At 39.1% G+C, this 13,145-nt stretch overlaps 1 long non-coding RNA gene across 1 annotated transcript in view; it reads left to right on the top strand.

Moving 5' to 3' along the window:
• The window catches only part of LOC132597079 (uncharacterized), a 22,958-nt gene extending 16,608 nt beyond the window's left edge, over window positions 1-6,350 (top strand). The window contains exon 4 of the long non-coding RNA XR_009563408.1: window positions 5,564-6,350. This is a non-coding gene — a long non-coding RNA (uncharacterized lncRNA). The remainder of the gene's footprint in view (window positions 1-5,563) is intronic.
• The last annotated feature ends 6,795 nt before the right edge of the window (window positions 6,351-13,145 follow it).

Below are 13,145 nucleotides of genomic sequence, written 5' to 3'. Positions count from 1 at the left end.
GCCAGTAAAATAGTAATAATATCATCTGTTGTTAAAGTGCTTCAGAGCCTTTGGAGGAGAGGTATTACTGGAGGTAGGTATAAAGTTAGAAAGGAAATTCAAGATGAATGATGTTTATATGGTGTAGCTTAATAATGTGTTTCAGAGGGACGGGTTAACTGCAGTGTTTGAGAAAAATGAATGTTGCTACTTAATGGCACAAGCTGTCCAAGTTTAATCATTTTAAAGAGTAGTTCTCCTTTTTGGCAGTGCTGAAAACAGAGGTGTAGTGACTCTCCAAACAGAAAAAAAATTGCTCAGACTTGATCTTTACGGTGCTAGATACACTCTTCTCCATCTGTTGAAATTTTTTCATCCTTCAAGGTCCACATTTTCACCATTCTTTCCTTGAAGACTTCTCTGATGGCCTCATTCAGAAGGAATAGTTCCTTTCTTTAATTTTCACGGAAATTTGTATCAGATTTTGAAGAATTATTCTCATCACATACTGCTATCTTTACATTGAGATGTAGAGCAAGGGAAAGTATTAGAGAGATCTGGGTTAGAATCCTGGTTCTCTACTCACTGCCCGATCTAGGGCAAGGTACTTAACATCTCTTAGATTCCATTTCAATTTTTGTGAGTTTTGCAAAATTGCATTGAAGTACCAACCACAGAGTGAATGAATGCTAATCTCCCTCATTCTGCTTTTTCTTTCTTTAAATTTACTACACCAGCTCCAACTGGTTTTAATCAGTTTAAACGTTAGAGTATTATCTTAATCATTGTTAAAATAAATAACAAGTAAACTGATAAAAAGACCTTAATCATTGTTGACTCCCTCTTAGCATTTAGTCCAAGGTCATGTTGAATAAAGAACATGGAAGCGATCTACTTTAGTTAGAGTTCCCACTGAATAGTGCTGCAGGGTATGGGGCAGATTCCTTGTCTGGAGTCTTGATACATACCTTCCAAGGCCACTTCTTGTTTCATCAGAGAATTAAGGCTACACATCTCAATGGGTCTTCTGTGGTGACATCCACTGCTGAAGGTTACACAAAATCAAAAGTACTTCTGGAAAGAACAGAAAGGAGCTTTTGAGGTTTCTCGATCCCTAGTTTTCACTAGGGCCCAGGGGATGCTTTCAGAAGTAGAGCGTGATGGAGTGTTGGCTCCCAGAAGTCCACCTTCCTGTCTTGAGCAGAATATCAAAGTGAAGACGGCCTTTCTGAGAGAGATTCCTCCCATGCTGGGCCCTCCTGAAAGACCATTATTAACTCTACCAATTCACATCCAAGTGGCATCAATCATTTGGGTCACACAATGCCTGACTGTAAATTATGACATTATCTCTGAGTAGGAAGGTGATAATAATAATAATCATTTAAGGGAAAAAAAGCTCTCGGCATGGCCCCAGCCGGCTAAGGAATTTAGCCAGATCTGTCATATTTGTTCTGAACATGAAAGGCTTGGCTGTTCCCTTGCAGGCCCATACATCACTGGGCCTGTCATGGGTTTCTGTAGGACCAGTTGACACAGCTCAGAACAGCAGCTGCTGGATGGCTTTGGGGAGCCTGACTCAAGAAACAGTTGCTGGGGTACAGGGACCACAGGCATTCTTCCAGAGACTGACATCCTGTTGTGCTGTCCTGCCACTGCCCTCAGTAAGTCACAACGAGGAGTAAACTGCTGTCACCGAGATGAAAGGCCCCCTTCCTCTGATCTCTCCACTACAAAATTACTTCAGTGCCACACTGTATTTTATGTCAATACCTATTTTATTTTTCAAAATTGAAAAAGATATAAGTACATTGTTCCCTGAATTTCTGATGCTCTGGGTAACCTAGCAACCAAGTATGCCACATAGCACACAACAGAATATTATCATGCACTCCACTCAACTAACAAGCAAGCAGCACAGGTTTCCCTTGCAGATGATTTAGGCTAAATTAACAGTTAATAGTTGTGATTAATATTAAAACTAATAATAACCTCCCTTTTTCATTTCTTAGAGCTAGATTTGTAGGGAATAATCCTTGGTTCTAATGGTACATTTGGGAGAGTGTTTTTCACTGAGTCTACCTCTTCCGAGCAATTTGCATGGGATTTAGGTAGCCAGCAGCATGCTGCAAAGCGATAATCACATGAAACAGGAGAATACATTCAGGACATTTGGAAACCATGCAAAATTTTCAAGTTCGAAATTGACTCGTGCTTTCCACCTCTGGGAAGATGCTGTCAACAAGGGGCTTATGTGCACTGATTGGGCTGTTTAGTCATGCTGACACTGCCCCCGACCTTCAGAGAAAGCTGTCAGGAAGCCCTTTGGCAAGCAGTTCTAGGACAAGAATGAAGCCAGAACCGGAGTCAGGGTCAGGGAGAAGTTAAGGAGCTCTGACCTGAAAGAACACGGGCAAGGTCATGGCACAGAGCAAGAGTCTGCTGTAAAATGACAGAGGTTACAGGGAAGAGAAAAAAGAGTAAAATAGAAGCTGGACAGAACCAAGGAGGAAAAAAGAATGTCTCTCGGGACAAGGTGGTCGAGCCTGAAAAAGATGTATAGCCATGAAACAGGAGGTGGTGGGCTGATTTTTGATAACAGACCGGAAATTCAAGAGTTGGTGGCTAGGTATCTAAAACGGACTTTTATGTCCACTTGCCCTTCATTCTAGATTTCCTTTTGAGTTGACCCACCTGTTTGTGTTTTGTGAAAACCAGCTACTTAAACACACACACACACACACACACACACACACACACACACACACACATACACATACACACATACATTTTCATTAATTGGCCCTTGTGAATAATTCACTATTCACTCTCCCTTCTTTCTCTTCTTTTAAAAGCAATCAGTTTAATTTGGTAGCTTCTTTCCTGAGCCACTGGAAATTTAAGAAGCCTTTGCTACTTTCTTAGAACTCAGACCTCAAAAAGAACCCTTGAAAAGTCCTGCTGTTTCTCTCCTTAACTAGTCACCTCAATCTGAAGAACTAAGGGCCTTTCATTTTGAGTACATCCTGCTGCTTTTTAATAATCTACGAGTGAATTAGGCATTTTTGCCTTCAGGTTACAGCTGTTGCAAACAATGTTTCCTTCCAACCATGGAGAAAATATTTTAATATTTTCTGGGACTCTGAACAACCTGTTATATGAAAAAAGTGCCCAGTGTCTAATCTAAATTGAATTAACTTCATTTGCAAATATCAATACAAAGCTGATTCTTGAAATACTGTTTTTTTTCTCAATTAGAATAAAAATTTAAGGGCACATCTTACTTATCAATAGGCCAAAGCAGTTTTACCTATTTAGGAAGCATTTTGATATCGTAGTCAGGAACAGTCCTTCCTGTGTCTGGTTTCTAAGTGCTCACAGTTTGTTCCGATTAAGTAGCAAAAAATTTGGTTGCATTCCTTGCCACGGGGGAACTGACAGGATACTAAATATCGTTGCAGTGCAGCAAAGCATGGAGATGCTCCAAGGACAGCAGAGCTGAAAACATGAATACAATGCATAAGCTTTTGATGGGATGGCAGAACGGCAATGGGAATCTGGGAATCAACAACAATCTGAAATTGTGCAGTATTTGGATTTGCTCAATTTTAAGAAAAGTATTTTAGAAAGTAGAGCACTGGCATGATTATTTTTCCATGGAAGCATAGAAGAATCAGCTGCTTTAAAAAGGCCACATTAATGTATTTGTGCCCAAACACTTGTAAAAGCCAGACCACCCATGGGGAATGTGATCTTGTCAAAGCTGCGGAGGAGTGACCTGTGCATCCGAGGGTTTCTGTTGCTGAGGTGATGGGATGGGAGGCTGGGAAAGACGGCTGAATCTGAATTTGCAAGAGCCCTTCAGGACAGTGGCACAGAAAGGCTGCACCCCTCAGTGCATTAGAATCAGCCTGTTTATTGTTGCAGGTGTGGAATTTTAGGGAGGGTGTGACTTTAAGTGTGGGTCCAAAAAAGTTAACTTTTCTCTTCCCTATTCTGAAATGCTTTCTGTTAAAAGACCACTGATATATTGGAAAAATGTTAAGAGCAAAACTGAGAAATCCTAGGGCAGATTATGAAGACAATTGACTAAAATCTTCATGGATTTAGAGCACTGTAGCGAGAGTCAGGGATTGGGAAAATCACTATCAGTGAGGAGACCATGGTCCTGTTTTCATCTGAAAATAGCCATGAACAGATGGACATCAATTTAAAAAAAGATTGAGTGGCTTTAAAATCAAATTTGAACTTGGTGAGTTTTATACTGTAAAATGCCAATACTACAAAAAAATACCAAATACTACAAAAAAAAAATCCTTCAAAGTTCTATGTAGACAGACCAAAAAACGACCCTTATAGGTTTACCACAGGATGCTATAGGTAAGTGAATGCCCCCCTCGCCCATGGCAGTGGCCCTGTTGTCAGCCCAGGATGAGGGTGGCCCTGACCACATTGCAGTTTTATACCAAGAATTTGAGAATAGCTCTCAAGTATAAGGGTGAAGTGGGCATCCTTTGCCCTCAGTGAATCTTAATGCTTGTCAGGGTTGTGCCCTCCTTCCCTCTTCCATAGATCCCTCTTATTCCAAGGAAGCAGTGTCCTTACAACTCTCATTAACTTTACTGTGTTGGAGTTGTCAGTTCCGGCCTTAGTTGGGTATCTACATCTTAAAAGCAAACGCATGGAGCAGGTATCATTTAACCCAAAGAAATACAACACTGGTGATGTCATTCTTGGCATCCCAGTGAAGGAGTCTTATTTTGATGGAGGACAAGTCCAGTATCCCTCAAATTATATCATGCCAGCAAACTGCCTAGAAGTATAACTGCACTCCATCTTTCAATTGAGTGCCGAAGGCCTTACAACACATTCAATGCTTCCAAGCTTTTTATCAGAACATTCAACTTAGTAAAAATCTATCGTTTCAGGTATAGAATTTTGCCTATCTACACAATCTGCCTTGGTATATTTTAAATTTAAGTTACTTGATAAAAGAAGATAATATTGTTAGAAACCATTGTAGTAAACATCTTGATAAAGACACGATGGGCACTATGTTATATCATTTTACTCTGATTAGAAGTCAATATAATATGCTTAGAAAAGTATTAGAAGGTATTAGAGGGTAATACAATATGCTGAAAAACTGCTTAAAATTGTACAATGTTTAAGCAGTATTCTTGATTAAAAATATGATTATGGTACGATTCAGAAAACAACCAATAAACAATCCAAAACCAAAACCAAACAAGTCCCTTCTGTGATTTCAAATTACGTATTATTATTAAGTATGTTAAAAAATAATGTTCCTAATTTTCTTTTACCCATCTCCCCCATCCTTTCTTGGTTTCTTATTTCACTGTCCACCCCATGTTGGAATCTTTCAGACATATTCTGACAAAACAGGACAGCCATTCTTCTCCCGTAGAAGCAGCTCCCAGCTCCGGGGAGTGAGGTTAGTGGGCTGCAGGACCCTGTAGTTGGCAGCACTGCCAACTGTCCCCCAACATGAGGTAGGCAGAGTGGGCGTTTATGATAACTGTTGCTTGCAGCTTCCTAACAAATAAATTCTTTTGTCTTTTAGTGGCTCCCACAACAGCTTTCTTTTGCCACTTTGTGAGTGGTATGTCTTAAAATTCGAGTGAGGCCGTCCGCCTGGGTTTTACGTTGTATATGAAGATACATAGCAAATCAGGACTGCATAGACTTCATAAAGAAGATGTTCTGTTAGCGGAGAATTCGGAGCACTGAGAGAACGTGTGAACTGGGAGGGCCCACTACTCCATTTCTTAGGAGCCCAGGATGCCTGGCAAGGAGAGATGGTTGTTTCCACTTGTTCCTGAATAATTCAGTGCACTTCCTCCCAGCCCTTATTTCTTTGCAAGCATTCGGTGGACATCAAAAAAAAAAAAAAAACAAAAACTTTCTGGAAAAGGTTTAAAATTTCTTTTTCATCAAGATAAAGATTCTGTGATGTTATATTTTTTTCAAACCCCAAAAAGAAAAAACTTGAATAAGGAGGTTTGCAATTACATTTCCTACAGCCTCACCTAAGCCCTTTGCATTGAAGTATTTAAAATGTATGTAGAAAAAGATCATGACAATTGAGGAGGCATTTTTGTTTCAAAAAATAGAATGCCCATCCCTGAACTTAAACATGAACTTTTGTCCTAGTTTTCCATGTGTTTTTGAGTTGTAATGATCAAAATGCCAACTATGAGGTAAGTAGGTGGTACCAAGAAGTGACTAGTTTATACTGTTTAAATGTTTCTAGTTTCTTTCATTCAAGGAGTATGAAGCATCCCACAAACACTGGCACAAGCTGGAGATCTGACCTCTACGTTGGGAGGGTAGCTTTGGCCTCATTCTCTTGCACTGAACAGCTGGGAAATGGTATCTAGAGTGTGTGTGTGTGTGTGTGTGTGTGTGTGTGTGTGTGTGTGTGTATGTACATTTATGTGGCTTTCTATTAAGAGATGCTTGTTAGTTAATATGTTTAAGTTTATGCATTTTTTCCTAATAGTTTCCAGTACCGTGTGTACTTACCTAATTTGTAATCCTTGGAAGTCTGTTTACTTCCCCAGGAATTGGAGATATAAGTATAACTTTATTTCAAGGTGGATTTACTTAAAATAAAGACAACATCAAAAATGAAAAAAAAAAGAAGCAAACAATAGCAATAACAACAACAAAGGCCACTTCACCCCAAAATATATACTCACACATACACAAAAGAAACATTTACTAGTTGAGTCCATTAGTTCTAGTCACAAACTGCAGACAACTGGTATATCAGAGGAATCTTCTGCTCTGGTCATCTCCCTGCAGGGTCATCTGCTTGGCAGTAGGACAATGCTAGACACATGCTAACAGGGTTAATTGCAGCCACACGTAGGTTTTCTTTTTGGTTGACAGGGCACTGCCTGAAAATTGATCTGCTCACTGTCGAGGGACTAATTCTGGACTTCCTTTCAGCCCCATCCTCACCCCGTGACAGACTGCTGCTACCTACAAGCTCTTGGACACACTTGCCTGGGTTTGCTGGAAGTGTGGGAACAGGCGCAGCACTGGGTCAGAGGGCACGGAGCCAATGTCGTTACACGCATGTCTCCGCTTTTGTGCAGGCTCTGGCTTCGTCCTACTTTATGCAGATTCCACCTCTGCGAGATCCAGATTGTGCCATATGGGATTCCTGTGTATTACTAGCGAGGACACATGCCTGTGGGAACTATTCTAATGAAGGACCAACCCAGGCACTGCTGCCTGAACAGTTGCTTTTCCCAGGAGAATTTTTGCAAGGGGGGCTTAGGGGTGACGTCTGGGGGCAAAGACATTCTCAACGTCTGGGAAAAGAGTTGTGTGTCTGGTTCTTTACAGAGTGTGCGTATGGAAATGGGAAGTTTTAGGAGAGAATTTTCTGAAGAAAAAAATTTACTTTGTATTTCTTTCCTCTCCTTTTTTTCCCCCCTCCTTTCTGCCCTTTGTTCTTTTATTACCATTATTTTTGGTGTATGGTCTTGTGTATTTGCCCTTATCACTTCTGATGTTTGCTTTCCTTCCATCTAATTATGCTCAATTTTAAAATGTCATGCTTGGATTTTCTCTCCGATAGATTCTGTTGCTTATCTGTTACTTCAAGTCATATTTCCTTTGCTGATTCTGCATTCCTTTATCAGCTGTCATAGATTTTGAAGCTATATCTCTTTCTCTCTTCCTCCTATGTGATATAAGTTTGTATATTTCTAATCCTCGGCACTGATGCTCCTCTTTCTTCCTTTTTTCAAACCCTCTGTCATATGGTTTCATTTAATTATTTTTTATAGAATCATTCATTTTATAGTAACTAAATAAAAACAACACTCTTTTTGTCTTTCTTCTCTGTCTACTATTCAATCTTCTTTCCATCCTTATCCTATTTTTAAAGCATTTCATCTTTTTATTAATCTTCTTATCAGATATAATTCTTGCTATTTCATGAGTGCATCCATCTCTAAATCCCAATTTCTCTATACTCACTTCTCTTTTTATAAATGTACTTCTCTCTTTCTAGTTTTAAGGGAAGATTTTATTGATTGCAGATTTTGTTGTGATTTGTTTTAATAGTTGTTGTCCTCTGTATAATGCAACTACTTTTAAGAACTTGAGATTGAGTCTTGCTTAGTTGAAGGAGTGCATCTCTTGGAGTTAGATGATCTGGATGGGGCCTAACTCAATCTCTAGCTGTAGATTCACTTATGTCACTTACTCATTCATTACTTACTGAATGTATTAAACATGTTTCAGTGTCTGATCTGTGCCACCATAGTCCTAGGAAAATACCAGGACTGTTTTCTTGATGACAACGTTTCAAGTTGTCAATAGAAAAAAAGATCGAGAGCTGAGACCTACAAGGCTTTCTCCGGCTTATATTTTACAACTTCAATTGAATTGCTCAATGGCTGTTTCCAAATAACATTGGTCTTTCATAGAGACATATCCCTGGAGTTAGTCTCAGTTGTATTTATAGCTGGAGGTGAATTAACAAGTAGGTCTTTTCTTACCTGTGGATGGTATGTTTTAACAGGTGCTGAGGAGCCTGTTGGCTTCCCCAAATACCTGTGCTGCTTATACCTGATACTCTACAGTTAGAAATTCATTCCTTTGGCTGAAGAAAGAGTTATGTGTTAAAATATAAATACTCCTGGGAGGGTAATATATTTAGTCATTAATACCTCGTAAGATCTTTTCCCTTTCTAAAGGTTACATTTTGGTAACTTTAGGGGAAAAAAGTTAGAAACTGTAGGGAATTTTGTTTTTGTTTTTTTGTGGTACGCGGGCCTCTCATTGTTGTGGCCTCTACCGTTGTGGAGCACAGGCTCCGGACGCGCAGGCTCAGCGGCCATGGCTCATGGGCCCAGCCGCTCCGCGGCATGTGGGATCTTCCCGGACCGGGGCGTGAACCCGTGTCCCCTGCAGGCGGACTCTCAACCACTGCGCCACCAGGGAAGCCCGGGGAAGTTTGATAGTACTAAAGATACAAGAAATTTGTGTTTTGCTTATTATCAGCCCTACTATGATAGCAACTACCTGCCATAGAATAAAACCTTTCATCATCTTTCATTGTCACAGTGTTTTAGGGTCCTGGCTTACATGTGTTGAACGAGAATAACTTTTAACAGGACCTCCTTTAATTTTCAAAAATATCCTAATTTGATAATATACATGGTCATCTTACTTCTATGTAGCATGGTAGGGCAGAGGAGATAAAGGAGAAACATTTAAGAACAATGTCATGTTTATTATAAATTTTTTTACTAATTTTATTATTTATTTCAAATTTTATTTTTATTTATTGCTTTGTTGATTGATTGTGTATTATTTGCTATATTCTCCATTTCTTTTGATTGGTCTCTTTGATAATACTCATCATTGCTATTTCTTGGTATAATTTATTCCACTTTGTTCACCTTTTCCTATTCTGACCTAAGAACAGACATAATCCTCCAGTTCTCTGATCTGATGCTCTGTGAAGGGCTGATGCATGGCCTTCTGATATACATATTTATATCTATTAGGACCAGCTTGGGTGAAGCCTTTATTCTGGAAGTTCTCATGTTATAAAATCAATAGCAGGAGATTAAGGGTTAACTTTTGCTCCTGCTATTTACAGGCTGTATGACTTTGGATAAGTCATTTAACCTCCCGGAACCTTGATTTCCTCTTTGTTAAAGTGGGGATAATACTACTTACCTCTCAGGGATATTGTGAGAGTTAAATGTGATCATGTACATGAAGGGCCTGGCACAGAGAAACCGAATGAAAATATATGACCCTTTTTCTTGCATGGTTTCAGTTGAGATAGGTTATTACTTTAAAGAGGTTGATCTATAAAGAGTGATAATATTATACTTTAGTTTACTAGTGCAAATATCCAGGTTCTTTAGAGGATCACCTTCCTGGTACCAATTTACTTCTGATTTTCTTTTTCCAGAATAAAGTCCATCATTCCAGACATCATTTTAGGACATTCAGGAAACGTAGAAGCATTCTTTCAAGTTCCATCAGGAGGCTAAGTTACCAAAAGTCAATTTCCGGCCAAAAGCATATATTTCCCTAGATTTTCAGGGAAATGGTCATAAACACAGACAGGCATCATTTCCATTATGTTCTCTAAAAAAAGAAAGAAAGAAACAGACTTGAGTCCCAAACACCCTTCCTGGATCTCTGTGAGTGCCCCGCGAAGCTCTCACAGCCTCTTCAGGTTTGCAGTGGTCAGTGGTAGCTTTTCAAACCTACAATAATCCCTTTGTTATCTCTCCCATTACCCTGATGGCACATCACTCCAATCATCTTCCACCAAGGATTCTGGAGAGAAAGAAAACCAAATGTTTTTCTGACTTTCTTTTTTTTTCTTAAACCAACTAGCATTTAATATGGAGATTTAAAAATTTTCATTTGGACTCAAAACCCGAGTCAATATGACTATATGATTTAGGTTCAATTTAGATTTAAAAAATTAGGGAAATAGAAAAATAATTCACACTCTAGTTCAAGTTTGCTTCCTTTTATCATTTATTCAAACAGGTAGTTGAAGGCATTATTATAGTAGATGGTTTTTAAAAGAATTTATGTTTAGGGTAGCTCCAGAGTGGAACAATGAGTTTACAAGAATACCATGATTCAACATAGATCGGGTGACATTTGAAGAGGATTTGGGCAGGGCGGCCCCATCCTGTTCCTTGGCAGAAGAAAAAGAATTTATAGTATAGAAGTGGGATTGCTTCCTCTTCCTTTCACTTATATTGCTACACTACCTATAAAGTTAGTCTGCATGCAACAGGACATTTCTTTAGCTGGTTTGGTGGTGGTTATCGGGCTAGATCCTGTAGTTTCAATTTAGTTGAAAGCCAGAGTAAAGTAGTGTTTCATCCCAGGAGCTTGCATGAAGGGGTACAGAGGGTTAAGAGACTCATTATATACATCACCCTGCACCAGTAACCTAAACTTGCACCATAAAGGTGATATTTGTGTTCATCCTTTCAAAAGAGGAGTCTAAGCCCTGATTTTCCATTGTCAGAGGTGATAAGCTACTCTAGAGACTCAACTCAAAGAGCCACTAATCCCCATAAAAGGCCAGCAAATGAAGAAGAGAGGTTAAGGTCGTTGACTAGAAGCTACACTGTTCTTTACTGATAGAAGGGATGTTGGCTAAAGAAAGTTCTTTTATTTTCAGAACTACTTTACTAGGGAAGAAAGCTGAACTTGCCGCTATAAAAAATAACCTCGTTTGAAACATAACTACTAAGCCAATTAAAGAGACGGCTTCATTTTTTTGGAGGAGTCCCCAAAGAATGAAGCATGCTTTGTGTAAAGGAAATAATGTCCTTATATGCCCAAGTTTTCCATGGTCATTTTCTTTTTTCATTTAGGTTTTGTTGAGCTGCCACATGTGCGTGCACATGCCATGTGTTTATGCGTAAGAGGTACTTCTCTATTCAATAGAATAGGTGAGCTTCACTCACTGATTGTGATAGCTTATGCCTTCGTATATCTGCTTCGGCATTTTCCTGTATAGGAAGACTGAAATCATTTGACCAAGGTGAAACCTTTAAAATACTTCTCTTCTCTGAAAAGAAATGAAACTCTTCTGCTGTTTCCATGTATTGTTCCTTACTTCTAATATGTAATGCACATGAGAACCTTCTTGAATAGTGGCTTTTGTCAATCACGTGTTTGGAAGGGCCTAAGGAGCCACTGAGATGTCACTATTCTAGAAACACACTTTACAAAAAAAGTGTGACTTGTAGTTTCCCAGTGTTTGTTCTCTAAATTGCATTAGAGGATGAGGTAGATCATGAGAGGGTATAGAATGTAGATAAGAGATAACTTTAAAATGTTTAATCAGCAAGGCCTTGCCTAGGTGCAGAACCCTTAGAGATTTTTTTAAACTCTCACATGTTTTTCATTATTAAAGACATTAGAGCATGATGGATGCCATTCACGCACCCTGTTACTGTAATGGCAATATGGATTGCTGAATCCCTTCTAGTCTAGTGCTTTTTGCCTTACTGCAAATATTCTATATTGGTTTTGATAGTGATTCTTGATGTATCCAATTCTGACCAGTAGGGCAATTAAGTTATTGTTGGATTTAAGTCACATTAACATCTTTAGATCTGGGATAATAATGAAGTAGGAGTCAAGCTGCATTTCAAGGATATTAGTTTTCTGTTGTTGCATAACAAATGACTACAAACTTAGCTTGAGACAACATCCACTTTTTGGCTCATGGTTTTGTAGGTAAAACGTCTGGCACAGCAAGAATGGGTTTTCTGCTCAGGGTCTCACCAGCCTGAAATCAACATGTTTGTGGGCTTTGTTCTTCCAAGCTCACTTGGTTGTGGCAGAATTCAGTTCCTTGTGGTCACAGGACTGAAGATTCCATTTCCTTGCTGGCTATCAGCTGGGGGCTGCTTTCATCTTCTAGGGCTACCCACATCCCTTGCCCTGTGGTTCCTTCTGTCTATAAACTAGCAATCGAGAAACTTCCTTGTGTCAAATCCATCTCACATTTTGAATCTCTCTTTTTTGGGAAAAGCCCTGTTCCTTTTTAAGGGTTCACCTGATTAGGTCAGGTCTACTCAGGATTATCAACTGATTTGGGACTTAATTATAATTGCAAAAGCCCTTCAGAGCAGTACCTAGCTGGGGTATTGTTTGATTGACTAACTGGTAGAGGGTGTGTGGACACCAGGGAGTAGAAATTTTGGGGGCCATCAGAGAATTCTGCCCACCTCACCAAGAATATTGTTCATCCAAATCCAAGGTAGTGGGGTTAATTAAATTTTTTAATTACAGAGATAGTCCAGGACTAACAAAAGAATTTGGCCTTTGCCTTGGTGATTAATACTGAAGCACTTAATGAACTACTTTATTTACTCATACAGTTAACCCAAAAGAATCATGCCAGTTTGGTTGAATCTTTCTATTGATATAGACGTAAAACAAAATACAAATAAAGATATATACATATAGATATATACTTCACATTCCTGTAGGGGACAGACCTGACATACTAACTGTATAAACTGGTAAAGTGATCTGTTTAAATTAAGCAACATTTATCATTCATTTAGAATTAACTGTGTTTCAGGCACTATCTTCAATGACTGAGATCAAAATGGGGT

This window comes from Globicephala melas, chromosome 3 (assembly GCF_963455315.2).
Source record: "Globicephala melas chromosome 3, mGloMel1.2, whole genome shotgun sequence".
NCBI classification, from domain to species: Eukaryota; Metazoa; Chordata; class Mammalia; order Artiodactyla; family Delphinidae; genus Globicephala; species Globicephala melas.
Note: the sequence above shows the minus strand (reverse complement) of the source record. Positions and strands in the feature narration are given on the sequence as shown.